Source organism: Eriocheir sinensis, chromosome 67 (assembly GCF_024679095.1).
Source record: "Eriocheir sinensis breed Jianghai 21 chromosome 67, ASM2467909v1, whole genome shotgun sequence".
Lineage (NCBI taxonomy): Eukaryota > Metazoa > Arthropoda > Malacostraca > Decapoda > Varunidae > Eriocheir > Eriocheir sinensis.
In genome coordinates this window covers 462501-481566 of record NC_066575.1, presented here as the reverse complement: position 1 = coordinate 481566, position 19066 = coordinate 462501, and the positions used below count along the sequence as shown (strand labels likewise).

Here is a 19066-nt window from a genome sequence, read left to right as displayed (position 1 = left end):
CCTTCCCTTTTCTTCTCTTTTCTTTCCTTTTCTCCTCTCCTTTCCTTTTCTTTCTCCCTTTCATTCCCTTCCCTTCCTTTCCTTTAACTTCCCTTCCCTTTCTTCTCTTCTCTTCTCTTCTCTCTCTCTCTCTCTCTCTCTCTCTCTCTCTCTCTCTCTGGCGTCACTCCTCAGGACGGTCCTCTCCTTCCCTTCAATCCTTCCTGCCCAAAATTCCATCCTCCTCTTTAGCCCACAGACCCCCTTCCTGCAACTCATCATTTCCTTTTTCAGCCCACGGCCTTCCATCTACCCCCAAGGACATTTCTTTATCCCATGTCCTTGCTCCCTTCCACCCCTTCATCTCGCAGTCTCCCTTACTCCACTCCAAAACTGTTCCTATCTACTCTTAGCTCTACCATCCTCTTCATAACTTGCTTTCAAACCTTAACCTAATATCCATCTGTATTTTCCCAATATATCAACTTTGCCTCACTTCCCCTCTTTATCTTGCAGTCTACCTCCCAACATTGTACACTGTTTCTATCTATTCTTTCCCTCTACCAATCTCTTCATCACTTGCTTGCGAACCTCAACCTAATATCCATCTGCATTTTCCCAGTGTCTCAACTTTGCCTCAATTCCCCTCTTTGTCTTGCAGTCTACCTCCGAACATTGCACAGTTTCTCTCTATTTTTTCATCAACCAATCTCTTCATCATTTCCTTCCGATCCTAAACCTATCAAACTTCTGCATTCCCCCCAATCCGTGTCTTAGTTTCCCTTCGTCCATTACAGTTTTCTCTCCCTCCTCTACAAAGCCTCTCCTTTTCTATTCAAAACCTACTTATTCTCCTACATTCTCTCGAGCTAACTGCTAAAAGATTGGTACAGGAAAAGTATACGAGAAAAAGATAATCCAAAGAGCTATGGACAATAAAATAAATTGGAGAACGCAAATTTATGAGTCACGAAAGGGGGGGGGGGGGAGAGAGAGAGAGAGAGAGAGAGAGAGAGAGAGAGAGAGAGAGAGAGAGAGAGAGAGAGAGAGAGAGAGAGAGAGAATCCTGTGAGTTGTCTCGGATAAAGACATCAACAGTGAACACATTTGTACTCAGGAGAGAAGAAAGGAAAACTGATGGAAAGACGACGAGCATAAAAATCCGCCATCACTGAGGAGAGGCGTGAAATGCAAGGAAGAGGAGGAGGAGGAGGAGGAGGAGGAATTTGGAGGAGGAGGAGGAGGAGGAGGGAGAAGGAGAGAGAGAGAGAGAGAGAGAGAGAGAGAGAGAGAGAGAGAGAGAGGAGAGAGAGAGAGAGAGAGAGAGAGAGAGAGAGAGAGAGAGAGAGAGAGAGAGAGAGAGAGAGAGAGAGAGAGAGAGAGAGAGAGAGAGAGAGAGAGAGAGAGAGAGAGAGAGAGAGAGAGAGAGAGAGAGAATGAAGGCAGTAATGCCACTCTTCAGTTGAGAGTGGCATCCCAAATTGCATGAGAGAGAGAGAGAGAGAGAGAGAGAGAGAGAGAGAGAGAGAGAGAGAGAGAGAGAGAGAGAGAGAGAGAGAGAGAGAGAGAGAATAAATTAAATGAGGAAGAGGTGAGGTGCGTGCCGGAAGGGTTACACACAGGCAGAGGCAACCCGGCATTGCTCACCTGCGGCCAGTGACACCGTGCAATTACACACACCTGCGGGACACGACCACCGCGGCGATCTTACCTGAAAAGAGAATAATAATAATAATAATAATAATAATAATAATAATAATAATAATAATAATAATAATAATAATAATAATAATAATAATAATAATAATAATAATAATAATACTCTTTATTTTATGGGTGAGGAAACGCCTGAGATTCCTGGCCGTCCTCTCTCCTCTCCTCTCCCTCACCTTGCACCTGAGAAACTCGGACACACAGGTAAGGTCCTCCACACACCTGCATAAATTACCTGTATCGGGCCCGCTACATCTCCCCCTAATCAGTCTCAACTACCTGGCCACGTTAGCTTCCCCAAACGAGGCAATTTACGTCTTCGAAAAACCCACATCGTCTGACCGTGGCCTCTCTCTCTCTCTCTCTCTCTCTCTCTCTCTCTCTCTCTCTCTCTCTCTCTCTCTCTCTCTCTCATATTTCTCCCTCCCACTGGTTACGTCTCGCTGTGGGTTCCTTCTCTCTCCTCCCCCACTGCGTTCGCTCCTATTTCTATTTCTTCTCTCGGCCTTCCCTCCTCCGTCCTCTCCTCTCCTTCCCTTTAGACACTCTCCTGCGGTTCACATTATTTCCATGCTGAGTTGGGTGCTATTTCTTCCACTCGTCCCTCACGTCACCGGTTCACCTGATCCTGACTCTCTTGTTGATGTTTTCCTCTTTGTTTTCTTCTGTCAACTCTATATTTTTACTTTTGTTCATGTTTGTTCCTCCCATTCCTGATCTCTGACACCTGCTTGCTTTCCCTTCTGTGGTAGATCAGTATGCTTATTCTATGGTCTTCTATTCTCCTTTTTTTATCTTCTTCCTTCTCTTCTCTTCCCTTCCCTTGCTGTCCTTTCTCTCTTCTCTCCTTTCTCTTAGCTTCTCCCTTCTCTTCCCTTCCCTTGCTGTCCTTTCTCTCTTCTCCTCTCCTTTCTCTTAACTTTTCCCTTCTCTTCCCTTTGCTTACCGTCTCTTCTCTCTTCCCTTCTCTTTAATTTTATCTCCTCTCCTCTCCTCTCCTCTCCTCTCTCTCTCTCTCTCTCTCTCTCTCTCTCTCTCTCTCTCTCTCTCTCTCTCTCTTCGAGGTTCACTGCACGTACTCTCCTCCGGGTATCTCAGTTCTCGTCCTCAATAATGTTCCCTGAATTTCTAACAAGCAACTTTTTTTATATATTTCTCCTCACTTTATATTCCTTCCCCTTCCTTTCTTTCTCTACAAAACATTCGATCCTTCCTTTATCTTCGGGCACTAATCAGTTTTCAGTTCCTTTCCTTTCTTTTCTTCCCTGTTTTACTAGTGAGGAAGAATGCACTGTTAATCCTTTAGTTTTTTTTCACTACTTTTTATGGCGGGAATTGTGATGTATTACCCAAAATGAAGTAAAAAAAGAAGGTAAAGGTATGGAATGAAAATGGGAAATATGGAGTGAAAAGAATACCAAGCGCCCTTTTCCTACTTTTTTTCTTCCTATCTTCTCGTATCTAACTAACTAACCTATCAAACATCTAACTGTCTATCTAGCTAAGTAACTGCTTGACTGTCTGGTAAACTAACTATTAAACTGCCTTTTAAAGAACTATCTGATCACTTAACTTACTGTCTGATTCCCTCTCTGTCACTAAAATCAGCATATATTCATTATTTAAGCGAAGAATGATGAAAATATATGTAAAAGAAAAATGTTCGAGCTGTGTGTGTGTGTGTGTGTGTGTGTGTGTGTGTGTGTGTGAGAGAGAGAGAGAGAGAGAGAGAGAGAGAGAGAGAGAGAGAGAGAGAGAGAGAGAGAGAGAGAGAGAGAGAGAGAGAGAGAGAGAGAGAGAGAGAGAGAGAGAGAGAGAGAGAGAGAGAGAGAGAGAGAGAGAGAGAGAGAGAGAGAGAGAGAGAGAGAGAGAGAGAGAGAGAGAGAGAGAGAGAGAGAGAGAGAGAGAGAGAGAGAGAGAGAGAGAGAGAGAGAGAGAGAGAGAGAGAGAGAGAGAGAGAGAGAGAGAGAGAGAGAGAGAGAGAGAGAGAGAGAGAGAGAGAGAGAGAGAGAGAGAGAGAGAGAGAGAGAGGGGGGGGGGGAAAGAAAGAAACATATAGATTGAGAGCAGGAATGAAGGAAAGGGAGAAATAAAATGAGATAAAGAAGAGAAAAATGAAGAAGCAGACGACTAAAGAGGAGTGGCACCCCAATGTAAATGTCAGGAAACTTTAGTGGGCCGATCCTGTGAGTCAGCCCACTCACTAGTGTTTTCTCTCGGCAGGTATGAGAATGCAATGTAACCTGAAAGATGTTAATAAAACCAAATTAAAAAATAAACAAAATAAATATGTAAATAAACAAATGAATATACAAATAAATACAGAATATAGTAAAATGAACTAACTAACTAACTGTCCATCCAACTATTAAACAACCTATTTAACTATCTACCTTACTAACGTATACAGCTGTTTGACTACCTATTAACTAACTAACTAACTAACAAACCACCAAACGATCTAACACGGACAGTGAGGTAAGGTGGCAATAGACTTACAGGAGCTGCCTTGTATAGACCTATCGGCCTCTTGCAGACTCCTAACTTTCTTATGCTCTTAAAAGTGATTGAAGAATGCCAGATGTGGAGGTAGTATGATACACCTGGAGGAATAAAGATACCTGTGGCCTTCCCCTGCACACACTCCTGCGGCTGTTTATGTACACAGTTAGTTGTCAGGAGGAAAATGTGGACACGAGGCGGGCAATTTATTGAACACTTTCACCATAAGCTGCGTGTTCGTCCGAAAGGGCTGGGGGGGGAGGGGGGGGGAGGTTCAAATGTGGTGGTGGTGGTGGTGGTGGTGGCGGAGGCGGTGATTATAATGGTGGTAATGGTGGTGCCGGTGATTATGGTGGTGGTGGTGGTGGTGGTGGTGGTGGTGGCAGTGACATTTGAGGAGGTCGTGGTGGCTAAAAGAGGTGATGGTGGTGGTTGTAGTGGTGGTGATAATGATGGCAGTGTCATTTGAGGTGGTCGTGGTGGGTGAGGGTGGTGTGGTGGTAGTGGATGTGGTGGTGTGTGTGTGTGTGGGGGGGGATTATGATGGTGGTGGTCGCGGGCTCGCCTAAGACCTAAAAAATGAAAGCAAGTCACGAGCGAGGCACATCGAGCCATCCTAATGTGCAACCCTTACTGCCTCGGGTGACAGACGTTGACTGCACAAACCACTGCCATTAACTTTTATCCTTGAACCTATTAAACACATATAACGTATCTATGTCCACTACAACTAATCAGAAAAAAACATCACTATTAACTTTTATTCCTGAATCTCAAAAACATAAATAAGGAATCTGTGTCCAACTAATCAGAAAAAAACATCACTATTAACTTTTATTCCTGAATCTCAAAAACATAAATAAGGAATCTGTGTCCACTACAACTAATCAGAAAAAAACATCACTATTAACTTTTATTCCTGAATCTCAAAAACATAAATAAGGAATCTGTGTCCACTACAAATAATCAGCAAAAAACAGAAACGGGTCTGGGACGGTGCCTAGCGGGACGCCGGCATAAACAAGGATCACCTGCATTGTTTGTTCCCTCTCCTAATCACTTCTCTCTCCCTCTCCTTTCCCTCAAAATTCATACCATTCCCTCCTCCTCCTTTTTTCCCTTCATCCCTTCACCATTCTCCTCTGCTTTCTCTTCCCAGACTCCTTCCCCTCCTATACTTCCTTTCCTTCAAACGCAAACCATTCCTTTCCTTCCCTTCTTCCCTGCCCTCTCTTCTCAGGCTCTTCCCCCTTCCCATACTTCCTCCATCCCAACTGGCCTTCACCTCTCTACCTTTTCCCTTCCCCTCTACATCCCCTGCCCGGCTCCCACTCCCCATTAGCCATCCCCCCTGCCTTCGTGTGGCCGTGGGAGGGTTTCTGGCCCAAAAACATTACGGGAACTCACGCGGCAAGGGCGGCGAGTGGGCGAAAACCTGGACGTATTGCGTAGTGACAAATGGTGAACAGCGGGGTGCGGGTGAGGGGCGGCGGGGGGCAGGAAAGGGGCGGCGGGGGGCGGCGGTGAGTGAGGGGGCGGAGAGGTGCACGTGGCAGGCTGTGCACGCCGGGAACAAAATGAACATCGTCTTCCCGTCAGCCGCACCGCACTCCCGCCCAGATAATTATCCACCATTCTTCTGTTTCACCCTTCGTATAATTACATTAACAATACTAAGGTTTTCTCTTCTAATCGTATATATCTACCAAAGTTTTCTTGCTCCGCTTCTACTCATCCTTTGAAATTGACATGTGTAAAAATTGTGTATAGCTAAGTTCCTAGTGACAAGAGTAAGGTGGCAATTTTACTCTCAAGCTTCCAGACCTGAATCTTTTTTTTTTTTCTTTTTTGCACAGAGTAAAACATTTAAAAAAGATAACTCTCTCTCTCTCTCTCTCTCAATATGAAAGGAACATACCACACTCGCATTAGTTAAACATACAAGTAAGCTTGACACTTGAATCAGTGAAAGTACTGGAAAACTCATCAAACAAGATATTTAAATAACGCATGAATGAAAACTAATGGGGTGAAGAAAATATCTAAAACTTGCATTATGAAGATAAACGAAATAGTTGCAGAAAATAAATGAATTTAATATAAACATAATATATACAGAATATATATACAAAAGCAAAGACCAAGGAGCTAATATGCTGATTAACTTAAATTATTATTATGAAGAAAGACAACAGGAGAAGGTAGGAGAGTAAATATATAAATTGTTTCGTGTTTTGGAGATAGGGTCGTGGGAGGGGGAGGGGGGGAACAAAAATTAACGCGAGAATCCCTTTACCATGAGAATCCCTTTAATCATGTGAACGTTGTCGCTTTCATTAGGAGGAAAACGATAAAAGTTTACTGGTCCTATAAAGCCTCAGGCGCCGGCACGCAACACACGGAAAGGTTAAGTGTGTTTGTCGTGGCGTTGTTGTTTTGACTGAGTATATATGAACAAAAAACAAGCTCCTTCAAATACACACACACACACACACACACACACACATTCTCTCTCTCTCTCTCTCTCTCTCTCTCTCTCTCTCTCTCTCTCTCTCTCTCTCTCTCTCTCTCTCTCCCTCTCCCTCCCTCTCTCTCTCTCGCGGGTAGAGTAAGGTCAGGTAAGTCTATGGTAATTACCGGCCTGTGTTTAAGGAGTACACCTGCGAACGGTTCCCACAGAGCGGCTGGCAGGGCGGGAGGGAGAGGAAGGGGCAGGAGGAGCCTCGGGAGAGCGGCGTAACCAATCAAAGGTTCCCCTGTCACTCGCACACGACGGGGTGAAGAGAGAGAGAAGGAGGGAGGAAGGAAGAGAGAGAGAGAGAGAGAGAGAGAGAGAGAGAGAGAGAGAGAGAGAGAGAGAGAGAGAGAGAGAGAGAGAGAGAGAGAGAGAGAGAGAGAGAGAGAGAGAGAGATACAGAAAAATAAAGAAATAGACAGACAGACACAGACAGACAAATAGACAGACAGACAGACAGACACAGACATACAGACAGGCAAACAGACAGACATAGAAAGAGAAAGGGAAAAGATGAGTCGCGCTACAGGATAAGAGAAAAAAGTGGAGAATAAGTAAATAAAAAAGTAGAGTGAGTTCATCTCGTATACCGTGGCAATACATGAAAAGAAGCACTCGTAACGATGAAACGACAAAAAATAGGTTAGACTACGAGGAGGAGGAGGAGGAGGAGGAGGAGAGGAAATTGAACGAAGAACAAAAAGGATATGAAGAAGAGAAATACAGGGTGGTGAGAGAGGAGATAGAGAACAAAGAAGAACAAAAAGAATATAAAGAAAAGAAATACAAGGTGGTAAGAGAGAAGATACAGAACGAAGAGGAGGTAGAAGGATATGAAGAAGAGAAATACAAGGCGGTAAGACAGAAGATAGAGAACAAAGAGGAACAAGAAGAATATGAAGAAGAGAAATAAGGAAGAAGATAGATAAAGAATGATGAAGATGAAGATGATGAGATAAAGAATAAAGATGATGAGATTAAGAATGATGAAGTAGATGAATATGAAGAAGATAAATAAGGAGGTGGCAAGAAAAGAAGAAACAGAACGAAGAAGAACGAGAAGAATATGAAGAAGATAAATAAAAGGAGGAGGAGAGAGAGTAAAAGTAAAACAAAGAAGACGAAGAAGTGCGGATGACCACAAGAGCACAGCAAGACAAATGAGTGTGTTATCTCGGCCCGATCTGTGACCCCTGACCCCCACCCCCCTCACTGGCCCTCTTCCTCCTCCTCCTTCTCCATCTTCCTTTCCCTTCACTCCTCCTCCTCCTCCTCCTCCTTACATACCAACAAAAACCCTCCATAAACACCATTTCCCGTTTGTATGTGTGTGTGTGTGTGTGTGTGTGTGTGTGTGTGTCTCTCTCTCTCTCTCTCTCTCTCTCTCTCTCTCTCTCTCTCTCTCTCTCTCTCTCTCTCTCTCTCATCTCATCACTCTACTCATGACCTCTCACCTCCCATCACGTTTCGTCTGTAACTTTCCCTTTTCTTCTCTTCATCTCAGTCACACTACGCATCAACTCTCCTCCCAGCACATCTCAGAAGGAAATGAAAGAGAGAGAGAAAGAGAAAGCCTGAGAATTGAAAGAAAGAACAGGAACAGTAGAGAAATAGGAGGAAATTTTCTACACCACATCGTAACTTGAAACCCACTACATCACTGGAGTAGAGGATAAAATATTGCGTCTAAAAGAAAGGAAAAGAATAGTCCTTCCATCACAACAGTAGCAAAAAGAATAGGAAGATGAGGACGAAAAAAACGACGAGTAGAAGAGGAAAGAGAGAGAGAGAGAGAGAGAGAGAGAGAGAGAGAGAGAGAGAGAGAGAGAGAGAGAGAGAGAGAAAATAGGGGTGGGAGAGGAGAGGAGGGTGTTCGGTGGTTAGCACTGTTACATCCTCTGCGCCACAACACAGCAAAGCTCGCCGCCGAAGACTGAGTGATTTCCTTTGTCCGCACCAAGATCTGTGATATGGTGAGCAGGTGCAAAGAGGGAGTGTTTCTCACCTGGGCACCTGGAGAGGGGCATTACCTCACCGCCCCTGAGTGCCTCAGCGTGCCCAGGTATCTCCCCGCCTGTCTGTCGGCCATCTGCCAGGCTGTCGCTGGTGATAAATGCTGCCAGTGCTCCTAAGTGTGACCTGCGATGCCATGACATGCTTCTTACAGCAGCTGTTGGATTTTCTCTTTATATGTTTGGGCTAGAAAGGTGTTTGACGTTCTACTTCAAGTTTGCATTTCTTTGTTTGATATGTTATTATAATATTTACAACAACAACAACAACAACAACAACAACAACAATAATAATAATAAAACAATATCAAATTCCTTATATCATCACTACTTTGCTTTATCAATGTAATAAACTTGTTAGTATCATTGCAGATATTTACTGCAAGGTTTCTATTGCATTACACACACACACACATACACACACACACACAGCCACGTGCTTCTTGTGTCTCTCTCTGGGTCAGTTTAACCTACCCGTCTGTCTGTACGTTTTCATTCTCCGTTCCTACTCCCACTCCCGCCCCTCTCTCAGGTCACACACAGATTAGCCGGTCATCACTGGAGATAAGATAAGGGGTGACCGCAAGCCGCTATCGTCCCATCACTGCCTATACATTATAATTTTCTCATCCTCCTCCTCCTCCTCCTCCTCGTGGCGCCGTTATCACCCCATCACCTCCTCCTCTTCCTCCGGGACCCCCGTTAAGATCAGGACAAGATGCTGGGGACGTGTCACGAGGCAATGGGGATATATGGGCTGGGTGGGGAGCAGAGGGGCGGTTGGGTTAGGAGGGGAAGGAGGAAATGCAATGGGTAGTAAAGTGTGAGATAAATAGGACTGGAGGGAAGGACGAGAATAAGTGGAGAGTAATAGGGAGGAAGGGATGGGAGATGGGTCAAGGGTGCGAGGAGAGGAGGTATAGGTGTGGGGATTAATGGGGAGAGGGAGGGAATACATCAGGAAGTGAGGCTGGTAAGTATGGGCGGTGGAGGAGCGGGTATGGGGGACACTTAATGGAGTGGAGAACAAGATGACGAGGGATGTAGATAGGTGGAGACGATTATGAGGAGGATGAGGAGTGGAAACAGTGGAGGTGGGTGTAGAAGGATGGGAAATGACAGGTAATGAAAAGCTTAGATGGTATGGAAAGTTACGAAAGGGAAATGCACTATACTATATTCACATTAACTTGGCACATGAGGCCCTCCCCCTTCCCTAGCGATTGTGTAGCATTGGCTAGTCCACAAGAAAGGAACGCCTCCTCCCTGAATGGATGCTTGAAAATCTTATTGGTGGGTGCTGGACTGGAGTCGTCCAAGACTGGACTTCTACCTATGTATTCACAGCTACTCCGGAAACGCACACCTGTTTGTTATTACACATGCACAAATGCCACTACCAAGCCTATACAAGACATATACAGCTGGAAGACTGCATTGCGTGCCCGTGTTCTCGCCACACATGTATGACAACATCTCGACCTGGCGCCCCTGTGCAGCACGCGCGTGACAGGTTGTTGTGAGGATAAGATCTCGTCGTGACTGGCACGATACAATGGTTCACACACCAGACCGACAGTACTGATCTTGCAGCAAATGTATGGCTGCTTGTGAATTGGTCAAAGCGTTGATCCCGAAGACCAGGATGTGTCCTGCCATAACCAGCTGGCAATCTTCAGCTATCGCAGTGACAAAAGATTACCCATATGCTGTCTAGACCTCAAATCAACTCTTAATTTCAGCGACTTCATTTTAGACCCCTAGTTGAATAATATAAATTGTTGGGGGGGTGTTGGAGGGTCATGCGACGCCGACCTAGCACAGTTTTTGTGCTATTAACATCTTTTTTTTTTTTTTTTTTTTTGTGTGTGTGTGTGTGTGTGTGTGTGTGTGTGTAGCCTATAGCGCCGGCAGGCTTTCTTGAGGGGTCTCTTGGACGACTCCAGCCCATTAGTGGTACAGGCGATTTTTTTTATTTATAATGGCTGCCGTGATGAGTGACTCTTGCTGGGCCCATGCTGCCCCCGGCGCTCCACTTGAACGGTCACTTAAGTTAGGGTTGATTGAGGATCTGGACAGCATGTGGGTAAATCTGGGCAACATGTGGGCAACACACACACACACACAAAAAAAAACATTCAATTCCCTTTTCCAGCATCCACGAATCGCATGCAGCCTGAGTTGAAGAGGGTAGTGTTTTGCCTGTAGCTTATCCCATGATATACACTTCATGGGAAAGGGGAAGGGATTATTCTCCAAGCTAATACGAGGCGAACAGAATGTAGCTTCGTCCCACAATAACAAACTAACAACTTCCCATCATATTGACACCCACACGACAGACAGCTCCGCACGTCCAAGCACAACAAGCACAATATCCAGCCACCGTCAGTCAAGCAGGCTGTCTGACACCACTATCAGACAACGGGAAAGCTTATCATCCGCTTCAGGACTCAGTGAAGTGCGACTCTTGTCCCCTCCTCCTCCTCTTTCTCTCTTTATGATGGTAAATTAAGAAAACCTTAAATATTTGTATAAGTAAGGAGTATAAGAAAGAATAAAGCAAATGAAGAGACATCTTAAGAGAAATTACTTCACTTGTAAACTAAAAAAATCACGAGTCGGTATTCATAAAGTTTCACTGTAAGAGCAAGGTAAAAAGAATATTTGATAATGGTAAACATAAAACACAAAAAGAAAAGTCACTGAGGATTGGTTAGAGGGATTCAGTTAAGACAAATAAACCACATATGACTGACTGGGTAGATAAAGGAAAAAATCCGTCATGTTAACAGGATTCAGAGATTACACTAGGGCTTACAGAAGAGATCAGCGGGGTACCGAGAGGATTAAAAGTCTAAAGAGCCAATCAGTATATCGCTGACGAGAGGATCATAGGTGTGGGGTGGGGTCTTGGAGGGGCGAAGCGTTGAGGGGCAGAATGAGGGTGAGGGTGGCGCAGTGTTTGGGGTGGGGTCTTGGAGGGGCGAAGCGTTGAGGGCCAGAATGAGGGTGAGGGTGGCGCAGTGTTTGGGGTGGGGTCTTGGAGGGGCAAAGCGTTGAGGGGCAGAATGAGGGTGAGGGTGGCGCAGTGTTTGGGGTGGGGTCTTGGAGGGGCAAAGCGTTGAGGGGCAGAATGAGGGTGAGGGTGGTGCAGTGTTTGGGGTGGGGTCTTGGAGGGGCAAAGCGTTGAGGGGCAGAATGAGGGTGAGGGTGGCGCAGTGTTTGGGGTGGGGTCTTGGAGGGGCGAAGCGTTGAGGGGCAGAATGAGGGTGAGGGTGGCGCAGTGTTTGGGGTGGGGTCTTGGAGGGGCAAAGCGTTGAGGGGCAGAATGAGGGTGAGGGTGGCGCAGTGTTTGGGGTGGGGTCTTGGAGGGGCGAAGCGTTGAGGGGCAGAATGAGGGTGAGGGTGGCGCAGTGTTTGGGGTGGGGTCTTGGAGGGGCAAAGCGTTGAGGGGCAGAATGAGGGTGAGGGTGGCGCAGTGTTTGGGGTGGGGTCTTGGAGGGGCAAAGCGTTGAGGGGCAGAATGAGGGTGAGGGTGGCGCAGTGTTTGGGGTGGGGTCTTGGAGGGGCGAAGCGTTGAGGGTCAGAATGAGGGTGAGGGTGGCGCAGTGTTTGGGGTGGGGTCTTGGAGGGCAAAGCGTTGAGGGGCAGAATGAGGGTGAGGGTGGCGCAGTGTTTGGGGTGGGGTCTTGGAGGGGCGAAGCGTTGAGGGGCAGAATGAGGGTGAGGGTGGCGCAGTGTTTGGGGTGGGGTCTTGGAGGGGCAAAGCGTTGAGGGGCAGAATGAGGGTGAGGGTGGCGCAGTGTTTGGGGTGGGGTCTTGGAGGGGCAAAGCGTTGAGGGGCAGAATGAGGGTGAGGGTGGCGCAGTGTTTGGGGTGGGGTCTTGGAGGGGCGAAGCGTTGAGGGGCAGAATGAGGGTGAGGGTGGTGCAGTGTGGGGTGGGGTCTTGGAGGGGCGAAGCGTTGAGGGGCAGAATGAGGGTGAGGGTGGTTCAGTGTGGGGATGGGGTGACTAGAAAATAATGAAGGACGAAATTTAAAGGAGGGGAGACGTTCGGGACGGAGCTCAGTATTCTCAAACGCTGCCACCTCTCATATCACTACTTCCAAAGGCCGAAGAGGAGGTAAGTCGTATTTCAGTGAATGCTTTAAGGTCCATAGTAGAAAAGAATGATCAAACTACCACCAAGATCACAAAACTATCCCTGGAAATGCCCAAAACTCCTACGAAAGCCTTGTATTCTCAAATGCTGCCACCTCTCGTATCACCTACTTCCAAAGGCCGAAGAGGAGGTAAGTCGTGTTTCAGTGAATGTTTTTAGGTTCATGGTAGAAAAGAATGATCAAACTACCACCAAGATCACAAAACTATCCCTGGGAATGCCCAACACTCCTACGAAAGCCTTGTCAAATATGTGATTGGGCACCGAAATGTTTGAGAATATGACCTTTGGAGGTTAAGGTGCGTATTGAGGCGTAAGTGGGCCGGGGAATGATGGGAATGAGACGCAGTGAGGGTGTGGAGGTGTTAATAAATGGGAAGGGGAGGGAAGGATCGAGAGGGGAGAGGTAGGCGGCGTAGGGGACATAAGAGGGTGGAACAAGAGGGAGTTAATGAGGTGAAGCTTAGCAAGGTGGGGTGGAGGTGAGCAGGTGAGGAGGGAGTGATACGGGGTGGGGTGAGTGCTTGATGAGGTGAAACTTGGCAAGGTAGGTTGGGGTGAGGGGTTGGGGATGGGGTGTTCAGTGGGGTGATGAGGGTGAGGGTTGCAAGGATCAGGTGACCCATGTTCTGTCCACTAGCCCCCTCTATCACCCCTTCTATCACAAAGGGGCGGGGCGGGGCGGGGAAGCGTGAGGGGAAGAAGGAAAGACGGGGCTTGCAAATGGCAGGGTGTGGTGGGGAGAGGGCAGGGGAGGGCAGGGAGGGGACATGATGAAGGGATGGGTGTGGCAGCGGAGGGATGTGGTTGAGGGATGCGAGGTGAGAAGGAAGGGAGAGTGAAGGAGATGGGGAGAGGGGGGCGGGGGAGGGAGATAAGGGAGGGTTGGGTCAAGTTGTGTCTCAGGTCTCATAACGCGTTTGCATATTATATTTATGCTCTCTCTCTCTCTCTCTCTCTCTCTCTCTCTCTCTCTCTCTCTCTCTCTCTCTCTCTCTCTCTCTCTCACACACACACACACACACACACACACACACACCTGCAACTCGACTACCTGCCATTAATTAACTCCCCGTACACCTGTATACCAAACTGTGGGAAATAAATTAGCCGTAACAGGTATGATCAAGGAAGATAATAGGCAGGGAGCGTGAGCCGGGAGGGAGGTGGAGACAGGTGAGACAGGGGGAAGGAGCGAGAGGGAGAGAGAGGAGCCTTGAAGGAGCGAGAGAGAGGGTGAGGGCGAGGGGGAAGTGAAAAATGCTGCCGACAGAGGATGCTAAGGATGCGGTGTTTATGGATGCCTCGCACAGATAAGAGGGCGTATCCGTGCTGATAATACATGTGTCTGTTAAGTGTATAAGTAGGCGAGTTGCATGAGCTATGAATACACCTGCATACTAACTAACGGGCTTGTACCGTGCCTCACCTCGCCTTGCTCCTCCCCTGCCGACCCTACCCCGCCCCCTCTCCTCCTCCTTCTTCTCCTCTTCTTTCTTCTATTACTTAACTTCTTTCTTCCCTACCTCCTCTTTCTTTTCTTCTTTTTCCTCCTCCTCCTCCTCCTCCTTCCGTAGTAAACCTTCGTGTTTAACTAACTTACTTGATTTTTTTCATCATATTTTTGAGGTGTTCGATGAAAGCAGATCAGTAGAAATCATATATCTGGATTTTCAAAAGGCATTTGATAAGGTCCCCCACCAACGATTGCTCAGCAAACTATTGGCGCACGGTATCTCAGGTAACATTCACAATTGGCTTGTAGACTGGCTCTCTGTGCGGAAACAGAGAGTAGTTCTAAACGTTCGTCGCACGAAGCCAAACACTTCTTCTTCAATCGAGTCGTTAATGTTTGGAATTTTCTACACTGTGATGTCGTTGACAGTACAACAGTTACGGCCATCAAGAATAGATTAAACAAGTATTTTGAATCCAACCAGAAACTAAGATATTACTCATTGTCGTAATAACGTTAAGTTCTTTCGAATACTGGTGTCTTTGTCCGTTTTTTATCGCCCGGTTAGTGGTAGCAGTAATGGTAGTTTTTTCCTCTTTCCTACATAATTTCCATGCAGTTTTTCCATGCTGCATGGTTCTATTTTCCTTTCCTGCCAGCTTTGACTGGAGGGATGGGGGGTGGGGAGGAGCCTTCGCCTTTGCTGTCCTTCATCTTCCACCTTTGATTAGAGAGTTAGTGTACTAGCTTGTCACACACAGCCTCGTAAGGACCATCAGATCTGCTGTTGTTTGTTCTTCCTTTGTGTTCCTCCTCCTCCTCCTCCTCCTCCTCCAAAGTCAAGCAGGTATGTCCACAATCTTTCTTCCTGTCAGATGGCCACTTGAGAACTCCGTCCATCACACACACACACACACACACACACACACACACACACACACACACACACACACACTTCCTCGCTTTTAACTTTATGAACACGTAACCTAAGCTCTCTCATCTCCTCCTCCTCCTCCTCCTCCTCTTCATTTCCTTAGCCTTTTATACTCCTGCTTCAGATATTCTCCCTTATTCATCCTTGTCTCTTCTCTTATTTCCCTTTCCACCCAAACAGTTCCCCGCATCATAAAGGGAAAATATGACAAATTATCAACATACATCGATTAGCAGAAGAATATATAAAGTCACATGGGATCAGGTGGTAATATGGGAAGAGAAGTGAGGTTAGGAAGTTAAAAAGGATAGGAAGGAGGTAGGACAGAAGGGCAAGGAGGTTAGGGGGGGATGGAATCAGGGGAAGGGGAGGCAGCAGAAGAGCAAAAGGAGACTGGGTGGGAGGACGCAGTGGGATGGGGATTGGAACATAGAGGAACTAAAGGGCTGCAAGGGTTCAAGGGAGAGAAGGTATGCAGACTGGAGCAATAAGGGGTAAGTAAGGGAGTCAGTAGCTGGAAAATTATGTGAACGAGGGAGGCAGCAGAAGAGCATAAGGAGAATGGGTGGGAGGACGCAGTGGGATGGGGACTGGAACATAGGAGGAACTAAAGGGCTGCAAGGGTTCAAGGGAGAGAAGGTATGCACACTGGAGCAAGAAGGGGTAAAGGGGCTATCTACACTGGGCAAAATTTCCGTGGATCTTCAGTCAAACCACGATTTCCGCTGGCGTGGTTCTCATATTTCCGTGGTTTTCTGACAAGTCCACAATCTTCCAAAGCTATGGTAGATTTCACCGAAGGACGACGGTATCACTCACCATCATCATCAGCAGCAGCAGCAATAACAAGAAACAAATGAGAACCACGCCAGAGAAAATCATGGTTTGACTGAAGATCCACGGAAAATTTGTCCAGTGTAACACCCCCTTAAGGGAGTCAGTAGCTGGAAAATGATCGGAACGGGGTAGTTATGCAAGGAAAGTTACAGATCACATGAGCGTTGGTTGTTTTCCGTATTGCCAGCAAGGTCAACACGTAGACATTATATCCTTGGTTTTGCTTCTTGTTCCTGACTACCTTCACGGAGGCAATGGATTAGTATTAGTTAAAAGGACCAGACAATTCCTTTTTATCGCTGTTATTGTTATCTCCGTTATCGTCTTTCTCCTCCTATTCCTTTCGTTTTTTGCTACCTTTTATATTCTACACCAACCCTCCTCCCCGCCTCCTCATCTTCCTCTTCCTCCTCCTATTCCTCCTTTTCTGTCTACCCTTTCCAACACTATAATACCACCTCCTCCTCCTCCTCCTCCTCATTCTCATTCTATTCCTTCTTATGTTCTTTTTCTACCTTATTCAACACCCTCACCACCACCTCTTCCTCTTCCTCCTCCTCTTCTTCCTCTCCTTTCCCTCCTCCTCGGTTCCCTAGGGCCAGAGCTAAGTGGGGCCCGGCGGGAGGCGAGGCAGGGGTTGTTTGCTTATCGCGGCAGATAATCGCCAATAAGGAAATTTAGAGGACACAAGATGACCAGATAAGGAAGCGAGGATGTGACGGAGTGATGGAGGATGTGGTGAGGGAGGGAGGGAGGGAGGAAAGGAGGTAAGGTGCGTGTCTGTTAAGGAGAGAGAATGAATGATGGTGTGTGTGTGTGTGTGTGTGTGTGTGTGTGTGTGTGTGTGTGAGAGAGAGAGAGAGAGAGAGAGAGAGAGAGAGAGAGAGAGAGAGAGAGAGAGAGAGAGAGAGAGAGAGAGAGAGAGAGAGAGAGAGAGAGAGAATGAGAAAGAATGAAAGAATGAAAGAGTAAAGAGACATGAGGGTGAAAGTATATAAGAACATAATGACATTGGGAATCTGCAAGAAGAGGATATTCCTACACAAGGCAGTTCCAGAAAACTTAATACTACTATCCTCCTTATCCATGAATTTATCGAACATTTTCACGGAGGAGGAGGAAGCGTTAAGTGGGATTAGGGGTGGTGGAGAGGGGTAAGAGAAAAAGTGGACTGAGGAAAGTAGATGGAGATGGTTTGAGGTTGTAGATAGAGTAAAACGGGAGGAAAGAGGGTTGAGTTTGAGTAGAGGTGAAAGAAGTGAGTGAAAGAAAGGAAGGCCAGAGACGCGTGGAAATAGTGAAGCAATAAAAAAATCATAAGAACGAAATATCTACAGGTAAGAAACACACTGATATGCTTATTCGGATACAGACAGATAAGAATGGTAAAGAAATGAGAGGAAAAAAGAGGAAATAAAAACGACATGGAAGAAAAATCATAAAAAAATCCTGCTTGTTTTTTGTGATATACAGAGGCGAGGCAGCAGGAATGCGGAAGACCTGGATATAAAAGTAGGGAAAAAAAATAGATATAAGGATTAGGAGGAGAAAGTAGAATGTATACATGAAGATTATGGAGATAGACGCTACGAGAGAGAGAGAGAGAGAGAGAGAGAGAGAGAGAGAGAGAGAGAGAGAGAGAGAGAAATCATTTAAGGGGGACAAAACACACGAAGGGGGGTGACGGGAGGAACAAACAAACATACCGCCCATAATGGAATCAAACCTGCCCCCCCACCCCCCTACCCCCCCACCCCCCACCCCCACGGAGCCAATTGAGATCAAAATCTTTCACACAAGTTGCCGTCCACGCCCCTCCTCCCCCCCTCTCCCCACCCGCTGCCCTTCCTCGCCACCCATTACCCCCTTCCCCACCCTCACCTCGACCCCATCAAATAGTGACACACCTTAGACCCTGCCCACAAACACCCCTTCCCCTACCATGTTTGTTTGTTTTTTTGTATAATTATTCCCACCCTACATTAGCACCCCCCCCTCCCCCTCTCCCCAGCCTACACTTCCTACCCTCATCCTCCCCTTCACCCACTGTCCCACGTAAAGTTCCATAAGTTACACCCCACGTATCCCTCCCCCTTACCCAACCCATGCTCCATTTCCCTTCTCCCCAAGACACACTCCTCCCTACCCTCCCCTTCACCCATCGCCGCCTTCCTCACCCTCATCCCTACCATTTCCTTAGTTCCTCTCCTTCTCCACCCTGCATTAACCTCCCCTCTTACCACCCCAGTCCTATAAGTTGCACCCGTCACAACACCCCCTCTCCACCTCACCCCATTCCCCCTCCTTTCCACCCGACCTCATCACCCCTCTTTGTCACCCCAGGACTCCTCTATCTACGCGCGGCACCTCCTTCCATCATCATCTTCCTGCAGCTCCTTCTACGTCTCTTGCCACACCCAATCGCTCTCCCCAGCCACTCCATTGCCGCTGCCAGCCCCTCACCCCTTAGCAGCCCCTTCACCCCAGCAGACGCCCCAGGACCATATTCTCCAATGCTTCGCCGCTTACACACTCACATTTGACAGGGTATTTGAAGGGGTCTTGGGCATTTCCAGAGGTACATTTATGACCCTGGTGGTAGTTTGACCCCTCTTCTGTACCTTAAACGTGAAAAACACCCATGGAAACCTGATTAAACACCATTTTAGCCTTTGGAAATAGATGACATGAGAGGTGGAACCGTCTGAGAATACCGACCCCAGCCCGCTCTCTAGTCAGTGTGGGGTGATAGGGTGGAAAAGGGAGGATGGGGGAGTAGAGGGGATGTGGGTCATACCTGCGGCCAGACTGACGAAAACTAACCCTCAAAGAGGAATGAAAAAAAGAAAGAAAACATTCCATTGTTCAAACAAATACACACCCATTAAGATGCCGCGATAAAATGCCTACCATTCTTCAGTGTTGTTTTCTTTGTCGTATAAGAAGAAAAAT

General features: G+C 46.9%; 1 long non-coding RNA gene across 1 annotated transcript in view; it reads right to left on the bottom strand.

Moving 5' to 3' along the window:
- Positions 1-1583: 1583 nt before the first annotated feature.
- The window catches only part of LOC126987896 (uncharacterized), an 82777-nt gene continuing 65294 nt past the window's right edge, over positions 1584-19066 (bottom strand). The window contains exon 3 of the long non-coding RNA XR_007741270.1: positions 1584-1690. This is a non-coding gene — a long non-coding RNA (uncharacterized LOC126987896). The remainder of the gene's footprint in view (positions 1691-19066) is intronic.